This window comes from Oncorhynchus keta, chromosome 31 (genome assembly GCF_023373465.1).
Source record: "Oncorhynchus keta strain PuntledgeMale-10-30-2019 chromosome 31, Oket_V2, whole genome shotgun sequence".
NCBI lineage: Eukaryota > Metazoa > Chordata > Actinopteri > Salmoniformes > Salmonidae > Oncorhynchus > Oncorhynchus keta.
The window spans coordinates 13,122,600-13,133,402 of NC_068451.1; the positions used below are offsets into that span (position 1 = coordinate 13,122,600).

Sequence of the window (10,803 nt, forward strand, 5' to 3'; positions counted from 1 at the left end):
TATATATTTCCACAGAGACTTCCACACAACATGGATATATTGATAGATTTATTTAAAAATTAATCCAGCCACAGAGTTCTGCACATGTCAGAGCCTTGCTAATGTGCCCCAGTGGAGCTCAACCAGCTCACACACACACACACACACACACACACACACACACACACACACACACACACACACACACACACACACACACACACACACACACACACACACACACACACACACACACACACACACACACACACACACAACACACGCTCGCTCCCCATTTCAGGGGTCAGAAACATGTCAGCAGAGTCCACTTTCAGGAAACGTGATCGCAGGGCTAAGTGGAGGGGATAAGTCATATGGACTTACGTAAACCAAACCACCACAGAGTAGAGGAGGGAAGGGAGAGAGAGAACCTTATGGCGTTGCCTTATTAAAGTGACACCGTTTAGATTGTATGAAGTCTGTTATGATGCCGTGTTGAAGAGGGAGAGCCTCTCATCCTCTACAGATGTTTCTCTATGGTCTTCAAGAATGCCAGAGGTTGGACATTCATTTTGTTCTAGCCCAGCATATCTGCTTCAGCCACTTGGTTAATCCTGAAGCCATTGGTTAGTTAAATGAGACGCCTTTGTGCTAGGATAGAACACAAACATGCAGCCATGGGCTCTCCTGAAAACCATAGTTGAGAAATACTGCGGTGTACCCCAAACTGATCGTCCCTTACCTTGTCTAACCTCTGGTCTGGGAGTGGCGTTTGTGTGTGTTTGGGTTTGTGTTTTCCAGTGTCTCTCTCTGTTTGATGCTAATTTGTAGCCAGGATCTGCAATGTTGTGTCTGGCTTAGATTTGATGTCCTTGTTTTTGTCTCGCACACAAACAGATAGACAATGCATGAGTGATTGAGCAAGTACACACACACACACACACACAAACACACACACACACACACACACACACACACACACACACACACACACACACACACACACACACACACACACACACACACACACACACACACACACACACACACACACACACACACACACACACACACACACACACACACACACACACACACACACACACTCAAGTATCTCACTAGGGTGAATAACTAGCTTTCAAGTCGAGGGATTATAACAAGCTGATGCGTCTTCTGATTAGTGGGGGGATTTAACACTATAAAGGAACATGAGTACATTTTAGTTGTCTTGTTAGTCTTCCACTATTGTGTTTCAAGCATTGACTTGCTAATCAGGTCTGTCTCTCTTTTGGAAGACGGAACAAAAAGATAGACAAGGTAAGGGATCACCCAATGGACCAGTGGTATTTAGTTTCTGGACAGAGAGCGTGTGCATCCTGTATTCATGGGTTTATATGTGCAGTATGTGTGTGCACAGTGCGTTTGTCTATGAATTCAATGATGTGTGTGTGTGTGTGTGTGCAGCCTGGGAGGTGAGTGTGAGCTGTTAATGACAGGCCAAGGGAGTGTGTGTGCTAAAATGACTAGAGAAAAGTCCTGTGTGATTAGAGGCCTCAGTTAGCCTGGCTGAGGCTAAATATGGAAACCGTGTGGAGAGAGACTAAATACAGTCCACTGACACACACTATCCCAATGACCAATGACAGAGCAACGTCCGAGTATGCTCACTAAGCACTTTAGTATGTCTGTGTGTAAAAACTGCTGCTCTGTACTTCACTATGTTGTTGACACTGTATGTCTGTGTGTATGTATGTCTGTGTGGATGTATGTCTGTGTGGATGTGTTGCAGGTTTGGACCTTTTGACCTTTGCCTGTTGTTTTGTGTAAGAGAATGAGAGACCGACGGCATGTGAATATGTGTTTGTGTGTGCGAGACGGAGCATCTGCGTGCGTGCCCTTTAAAACAAGTGAACTCAGCAACAGGGCCAGCCGGTCAATCCGCCCGGTGTAAAACATGTGCTTCGACCAGCTAGGACAGCTTGAATGAGTTTGAAACACACACTCGCTTTCACACACAACCCTTTGTATAATCACACAAAGCGAAGTCCTCAAACTCCCAGCTGTGATATCAAAACTAGCCCTGTAGGCTACCTTACGCCAGAAACAATTAATTCTTTCACTTCTAAAGAGCCAAGATAAATGTTAAATGAATCTTGACTGTGTGCGGAGAGTCTCTCTTTGGGAGTGTGTGTGTGCGTGCGTGCGGACATTTGTCAGGGTATATTAGTGTGTTTTGATTCAGAGTGTATGCTGGGGTGAAGCCCAGCGGTGTGCTAGAGCAGGAAGAGTATCTCTCTGAACTTGTGTCCCACCACACAGCTGTGTGTTCTTGTACTCAGTGCAGTTGTAGTAATCTTTTGCTGGGGAGTGTGTGGTAGAGATTCATGGAGGGGACAGAATGTGTGTTTGAGAGACCTGCAGCCCTGTAGGGGTGTATAGTGTGTTTCATCACCTGGTCACACATACATCTCTCTACTCTTGCGTGCGGCCCAACCTCCTTCACATTTGGACCAGGCCAACGCCCCATTATCTCAGCTCTCGGTGGGCCTGGTTGGAACTACTAAGCACTGGTTACAGGGGGGTTCAACTTTAAACCTGTGAGGTCAACTCCCATGTTTCTATCAGGAGGCCTGGAGCTATGGTGAGGCCTGCACTTCCCTCCTAGTAATCCCAGGCTGGGTGTCTCTCTGGCAGGGTGTGTCTCTAATTGAGCCCCCTGTCTGGAGCAGTAAGACCGGACCACCCAGACTCATGGGAGGAACCAGTGACCTTGGTGGGCTGGGTGGAAGGTGTGTAGGGACCTACTGTAGGGAGGGACGTGGCGGGAAACTAGGCGGTTGTTTGATGTTCTGGTGTCATTCTTGGCTTGTTATGGCGTTTGCAATCTCAATGGATCTGTGCGATGTGATCAATGTTGATTTAAATTTAAAAGTGAGATCATTGAAGTATAGAAATTTGAGAGAAACGTTATTGTACTTTATGTCTCTTTCGGTTTTTGTGTGTTCTTTCTCTCTCTGTTTCTCTCTTTGTGGAAAAACAACCCCAACAAGCTCTCTGGTCTCTCATTCCCTCGTCTTCTCACTGAGAAAACAAAAGTGAAGCCCTGACTTTGATAGTCCGGGGAAGGTTGTAAATAGTCATATTTTATTACCTGTCTGTGAACAATAATAACGTCTATGAAACCATAGGAACACACACACACACACACACACACACACACACACACACACACACACACACACACACACACACACACACACACACACACACACACACACACACACACACACACACACACACACACACACACACACACACACACACACACACACACACACACACACACACACACACACACACACACACTCACACACAAACACACATCATGCTGCCTTGATGATATCGAGAACCATTCACATGGAGTTGAGAATGGGCAAAGAGCCATGGAATGAGGACCCTTCAAATAAATGTCCAGTCTGAAAGCTGTAGGGTAGCGGATAGGTGCACAAGTTTGTGTTATAATACACATGTATCTGGTCTGGATTCAGACACGAACACATTTGGAATGAAAGAGAGCATTAAAAAAAGTAGAGAGGAGGAGAGAAGATCATAGCAGCTTTATCTTGGTGGTGTGGTTCAGAGCCTGCCACCACCGCTGATAACCCATCTCAGGTTGCCCCTGTGTGGGTTGCCAGATCTAATCACTGTCCCCCCTTTTTATTTCCCTTCTCTCTCCTCCTCTGAAGGCTTCTATAAACAAGGCCTGTGTGTTGCCAGATCATCCTCTCTCTCCCTCGCTCTTATCAGAACTGAGAAGACAGTGTTATCTGGGCTAGCTGCGCCGCGGCCGTGACCAAAGACAAAAGCAGTTACTGTCTGTCTCTGCCTCATCCATTGGCTGGCGAGATGCTAATCGCTACAAAGCTCACTCAGCCACTTCCCCGCTCTCTGTTACTGTCTCTTTAACATGTTCTCTGTCTCTCTCTCTCTCTCTCTCTCTCTCTCTCTGTCTCTCTCTCTGTCTGTCTCTCTCTCTGTCTGTCTCTCTCTCTGTCTCTCTCTCTGTCTGTCTCTCTCTCTGTCTCTCTCTCTGTCTCGCTGTCTCTCAAGCTCAAACACACAAAAAAACTTTATTGGCAAAGAAAACAAGAAATACCAATGAGCATTGACATGTTTTCAAATGTTGGTTAAAATGGCAACAGTTGCATAACCCTTTTGTCTCGTATCTGTAGAGCTCTCTCTCACCTCCACACTCTTTCCTCTTGTCTAAACACTGTCTTGAGAGGGTGCCTGTGTTTGTATACAGCCCGTGCACTTGTGTGTGTGTGCTATTGTGTTTTTACATGTCTTTGTTTGGGTTAACTCCCTATACGCTTGTGTTGGTTTGTGAGATAATAGTGTGTGTGCAGAGTCGGAGTCTTGTAGGAAGAAGAGAAACAGTGTCTTTGAGCCATACTGCTGCCTTCAGCAAGTTTTCAGCTCGCCTTGCACTGCACTCTGGGAAAGTACACTGAAGGAAATGGGCAAGTTCATTCTGCCCATCGTTAAAGTCTGATTTTAATGGCAGTTTTAACTTGGAAAGAGTGAGTCTCTCTGTACCTTGGGATGGAGAGGCTCAGCGGATAATCACACATACACATATCCCTTTAAACTACTATCAATCTATAAATGGCGCTCCATTAGGGCATCGGGAACAACCCTCCTCTCAGTGGATACCACGACCCCCGTCTGACCCTCCCTACACTGACTGCTTCCATCTCCCGCTCTCTCCTTCTCTCTTCTTTCCCTCTCTCCTCTTTTCCTCTTTCCCTCTATCCTCTCTCCCTCTCTCCTCTCTCCTCTCTCCCTCTCTCCTCTTTCCCTCTCTCCTCTTTCCCTCTCTCCTCTTTCCCTCTCTCCTCTTTCCCTCTCTCCTCTCTCCCTCTCTCCCTCTCCTCTTTCCCTCTCTCCTCTTTCCCTCTTTCCTCTCTCGCTCTCTCCTCTTTCCCTTTTTCCTCTTTCCCTCTATCCTCTTTCTCCTCTCTCCTCTTTCCCTCTTTCCACTTTCTCCTCTTTCCCTCTCTCCTCTCTCCTCTCTCCTCTCTCCTCTTTCCCTCTTTCCTCTTTCCCTCTCTCTTCTTTCTCCTCTCTCCCTCTCCTCTTTCCCTTTCTCCTCTTTCCCTCTCTCCTCTTTCCCTCTCTCCTCTTTCCCTCTCTCCTCTTTCCCTCTCTCCCTCTCTCCTCTTTCCCTCTTTCCTCTTTCTCCTCTCCCCCTCTCTCCTCTTTCCCTCTCTCCTCTCTCCTCTTTCCCTCTTTCCTCTTTCCCTCTCTCCTCTTTCTCCTCTTTCCTCTTTCCCTCTCTCCTCTTTCTCCTCTCTCCTCTTTCCCTTTCTCCTCTTTCCTCTTTCCCTCTCTCCTCTTTCTCCTCTCTCCTCTTTCCCTTTCTCCTCTTTCCTCTTTCCCTCTCTCCTCTTTCTCCTCTCTCCTCTTTCCCTTTCTCCTCTTTCCTCTTTCCCTCTCTCCTCTTTCTCCTCTCTCCTCTTTCCCTCTCTCCTCTTTCCCTCTCTCCGTCTCTCCTCTTTCCCTCTTTCCTCTTTCTCCTCTCCCCCTCTCTCCTCTTTCCCTCTCTCCTCTCTCCTCTTTCCCTCTTTCCTCTTTCCCTCTCTCCTCTTTCTCCTCTTTCCTCTTTCCCTCTCTCCTCTTTCTCCTCTCTCCTCTTTCCCTCTCTCCTCTTTCCCTCTCTCCTCTTTCTCCTCTCTCCTCTCTCCCCTCTCCTCTTTCCCTTTCTCCTCTTTCCCTGTCTCTCTACCTCTCTGTGTATCTGTCTCTCTCTCTCGCTCTCTGACTCTGTCTCTCTCTCTCTCTGTCTCTCTCATGTTGTATGTCCTCCTCCTCAGAGAGGAGGACACGTCATTTTCCACTACCAGACATGCTGCACAGCTCACCTCTGCTGTGTGTGGCTGGGCGTGTGTTCAGTATGAGATGTGGGTTGTGTTTGGAAGTTGTCCATGTTGGTTGCTGTGGCTAACTGAGCAGGAAGGGTCTAATCTGTGGGCTAAACTGAGAATACCTCTTTGCTAATAGCTGTGTCCTTGTCGCTTTACATGAAAGTAACAGTCAGACCCACGTCTTAGCATCGTTCACATAACACTATCCAAACTCCTCTTTCTCTCCCCAAGGTGCAAGCAGACACCACAAACCCCACAGTGTCAATCACCCACCACCGATGCTAAAATTACACCTAATTCATACGCTATCTACACACACAGACATGTGTTCAGGCTATATGTATTTCAGCCTCCCCTTCTGTGGTTTTGGCCCTCCAGGAATCATATGTTGGCCAATCTTTGAAGACTTATCATTGGTCGAGGGTGTGTTACCCCAACGTGCACACACATGCACACACATGCACTTGCACTTGCATAAACACAAACACACACCAATGTTGAACACTTACAGTACATGTTCACACTTGCACACACATCTACAATTTAAATGCGCACAATATACACCTGTAGGTATGCAGTACGATCTCTGCTGGTGTCTGCCTTGGACATCACGTGGCCTGAACAGTTCTAACTGCTATATGAATGCTTAGTCCTCTCGTGGGCTCACAGTTGTATAACACACACTATGCTAGGGGTTGTGTAGGGGTTATGACTATTTGGTAACGATTTACTTTGGCTACATATCCATAAATACATATCCATAACTCATTAATTACACGTCATTTCAGGAGCGTGTTATAACAGGTCCCAACCGCATTGTTAAAGATCAATGAAATAGATCCATGGCATATCTGTAGAGTATTCATGCTATGCAAGAGCTCATATTTAGGTCTCTTAATAGATGAATCATTACAATGACAGTGTAGTGTCTTCATTATGGCTGTTCTCAAAAGTGTGCTTCTGCCATACCAGTGATAGTGAATATGCCTAAAGGCCAAGCCACAGTTTGAAAATGATGCTGATCTATAGAATGTACTGGAACCGTTTCCCCCACTGTTCGTGTGTAGGTCTGTGACGACGATCTTCTCCTCCTCACTGAGGTGAATAAAGATAAAGAATCATCAGGGTACATTTTACGGATCAGCTCGTGTAGTTGAGGGACATCTCATAACTCATTATTAACAGCCCTCCTCCACTTCAAAATGAGGCCTAAGTTGGCCCTACTGGTCTATAACGCACACATGACGGTTCTATGTATGAATTCTATGCTGTCAAACATATTTCCCCATTTATAGCTAAGCACTTCATGGTAATTAGCTGTGCAGTTTGCCCCTGATCTATAACGCCAACATTAGACGTCTGTGTGAATTCTATGCAGTCAATGTACTGTCATTTCTATTTTCCCATTCATAAAGTAGCCTAGTGGTTAAGGGCAGAGGGACAGTAACCGAAAGGTCGCTGGTTTGAATCCCCGTGAAAAATCTGTCTGTACCCTTGAGCAAGGCACTTAACCCTAATTACTCCTGTAAGTAGTTCTGGAGAAGAGCGTCTGCTTAATGCCTAAAATGTAAATGTTATATCAAAAAGAATACAGACACAACACAGAATGTTCAAGGTAATATGAAAATTGTATTTCTAATTTCTAGATGTAAGCAATTGCTAAATGTAAATGTAAATGTAATGTATCGCGGAAGAGACCTACTATTGACATTTTTCAGTTGAACTTTTCTTGAGTAGACTTAACAAATATTGATATTAAAAGCATTCACATTCAATTCCCCATTTCAGACACATAGTACATTTTACTCACTAAAATAGTTGTTGCTAACACAGGGTGATAAAGCAAGCAAGCATTTCCCTCTTTTTCACTAAGGTTGTAGCTAGCTAGCTAAGGCCCTGGCACACTGTCAAACACGTTAATTGTTGTAAAACTCATGAAACATTTGGTTAATGTTATTTCACTATTTACATTGTACTGTGGAACATTACAAACCTTTTTTAAAACAGGACAAATTAAAAGGCAGAAACCAGTTGCTTTCGTTTTGACTAAAGAGGAAAGGTGACATGTGACATCACTTCCTTGATGTGAGCCCAGCGTTTTTCTGGCTTCTTATTAGCTCATTTTGTTATTAGAAATGTGCAAACGTACAATGTTAGTTATGAAATACTAAACTAAAACATTAACTAAATATTATTATATATATTTTTTTTTTATTGAAGCAAGAGGTCACCAGGAAGTGACATTTCACTGACCTCTCACCCCTCACATTCTCCTCCTGTGTAGCCAAAATAGAAAGAACAGCATTTTGTTTCTGTCTTAATTTGTCCTTTTGGTAAAGGTTCATAATCTGCAAAAGTACAATGTTTGTCTTAAAATAGTGAGACAGCTACTATTTGTTAACTTGTTATGACACTTTTGAAACGTTTATTGACAGTTGGAAAATGTGTTGACATTGTCAGCTTAGTTTAGCTAGCACCGAGCTAGGATTACTAAATTAGTGAATAAGGGGGAAATGCTAGCTAGCTTTACCACCCTGTACGTTTTACTCGCTTAAATACAGTGAGCTCCAAAAGTATTAGGACAGTGACACGTTTTTTACTGCTAGTCTTTGTATTGGACTAAATCTCGCTCCCCCATCCCTCTCACTATAACCCATATGAATTAGCATGGTGTCGTGGCCTTTCTGGTTAAATGTGCCTCTGTTCCCCTCAGCTGGCATCAATCAGCTCTGCGTTTGGTCCCACACAATGCAGCCCTTGACTGGGAACCTCCATTTGGCTCGGCTTGGCAGGGCGGCCCTTTTTATCAATACACACCAATCTTTACTAGCAAATTCACCCCTTTGAAAGTCCGTTTCCTCTAGAGGTTTTCTTTGGGAGGAGCCGGGGGGGAGAGACGTTAAACAAACGTTTGGCTGATTGACATGGTTGCCGGGGAGACGGAAGTGGGGGGAGTGGAGGGGGGGACTGTGTTAATGGTTACGTGGGTTGTGTTTGGCTTACAGTGCCACAGTACTACCTGTGTGTGTGTGTGTGTGTGCAGCACAGGAGGCTACTGAGGGAGGACGGCTCATAATAATGACTAGAATGGAGTGGATGGACATGGAAACCATGTGTTTGATGTGTTTCGAAAACATTCCATTAATTATGTTCCAGCCGTTACTATGAGCCTGTCCTCCCCAGTTAAGGTGCCGCCTGTGGTGTGCAGATAATCAGTTGTGTGCTGTCCAACACACCATACTGTACTACTCTCCCACTAGCTAGCCTACATGCACCACTACAGGGCTGGTTTTACTTTCCCTCTAGATTCCAGTGCATTCATGAATCGAGGTGCTCTGCCATGGTGAAACTGAAAACGGTGTTGACCCCAACTCTTACCTGCACTCTGCCATTAGTCACACATCCACAGGCAGGATGTTCTCACTCTTTCCTTTCCCCTCCTCCTGACTTCCCCCTAAATCTCTTATTTCTCTCCCTCTGACGTGCCTTCTCTTGTTCTGTTCACCTTCATCCGTCTTCTTCTGTCATCGCTCGTTCATGTTGTCTCCCTCATCCGTCCCAAAAATGGAGGTATTGACCTCCTGTTCAGGTTCAACTCTCAGACCACACCTAGAGACGCTGCAGAGCCACCTCCCTCTCCATGCTCATTCACATGGCTTACGGAGTTGACTTCTAGAGAAGGTTACTGATGAGTTACGGAGTTGACTTCTAGAGAAGGTTACTGATGAGTTATGGAGTTGACTTCTAGAGAAGGTTAGTGATGAGTTACGGAGTTGACTTCTAGAGAAGGTTACTGATGCGTTACGGAGTTGACTTCTAGAGAAGGTTACTGATGAGTTACGGAGTTGACTTCTAGAGAAGGTTACTGATGCGTTACGGAGTTGACTTCTAGAGAAGGTTAGTGATGAGTTACGGCGTTGACTTCTAGAGAAGGTTACTGATGCGTTACGGAGTTGACTTCTAGAGAACGTCTTGTATGGAGGGATTAACATGAATGACTTGGAGTCCCCATGTTGACCCTGAAGCCTTGTTTCCATTGGCACTTTGAATCAGGGTCCCGTTCAATCACTTATCATTCTTATCATTCTAGTGGACAACAGGAAACTTGCTTGTATAAAGTACCTTTGCATTACAGAGTTGACACTTGATTCAGAGTTGCTTAGATCAGTTGCTTCTGGTGAATGACAGCAGGCACTGACTCTCTCTCTGTCAGGTGATAGCGTTGGCAGATGTAGCGGAGGAGAACCGGGCGTTTGTCCGCCTGCGCAGCGCCACCCACCTCCTCATCATCCTGGTCTCCCTGTGGCAGGGCCTCAACACAGAGTACCCCTGGTACAGGACACACCACAGCTGGTGAGACACACACACACACACACACACACACACACACACACACACACACACACACACACACACACACACTGTCACCCCTGGTACAGGACACACCACAGCTGGTGAGACACACACACACACACACACACTGTTACCCCTGTTACAGGACACACAACAGCTGGTGACACACACACACACACACACACACACACACACACACACACACACACACACACACACACACACACACACACACACACACACACACACACACACACACACACACACTGTCACCCCTGGTACAGGACACACCACAGCTGGTGAGACACACACACACACACACTGTTACCCCTGTTACAGGACACACAACAGCTGGTGACACACACACACACACACACACACACACACACACACACACACACACACACACACACACACACACACACACACACACACACACACACACACACACACACACACACACACACTGTTACCCCTGCTACAGGACACACCACAGCTGGTGAGACACACACACACTGTTACCCCTGGTACAGGACACACCACA

At 45.8% G+C, this 10,803-nt stretch overlaps 1 pseudogene; it reads left to right on the top strand.

Annotated features, from left to right (window-relative positions):
- Positions 1–10,263, top strand: part of LOC118364470 (protein PTHB1-like) — a 99,730-nt pseudogene extending 89,467 nt beyond the window's left edge.
- The last annotated feature ends 540 nt before the right edge of the window (positions 10,264–10,803 follow it).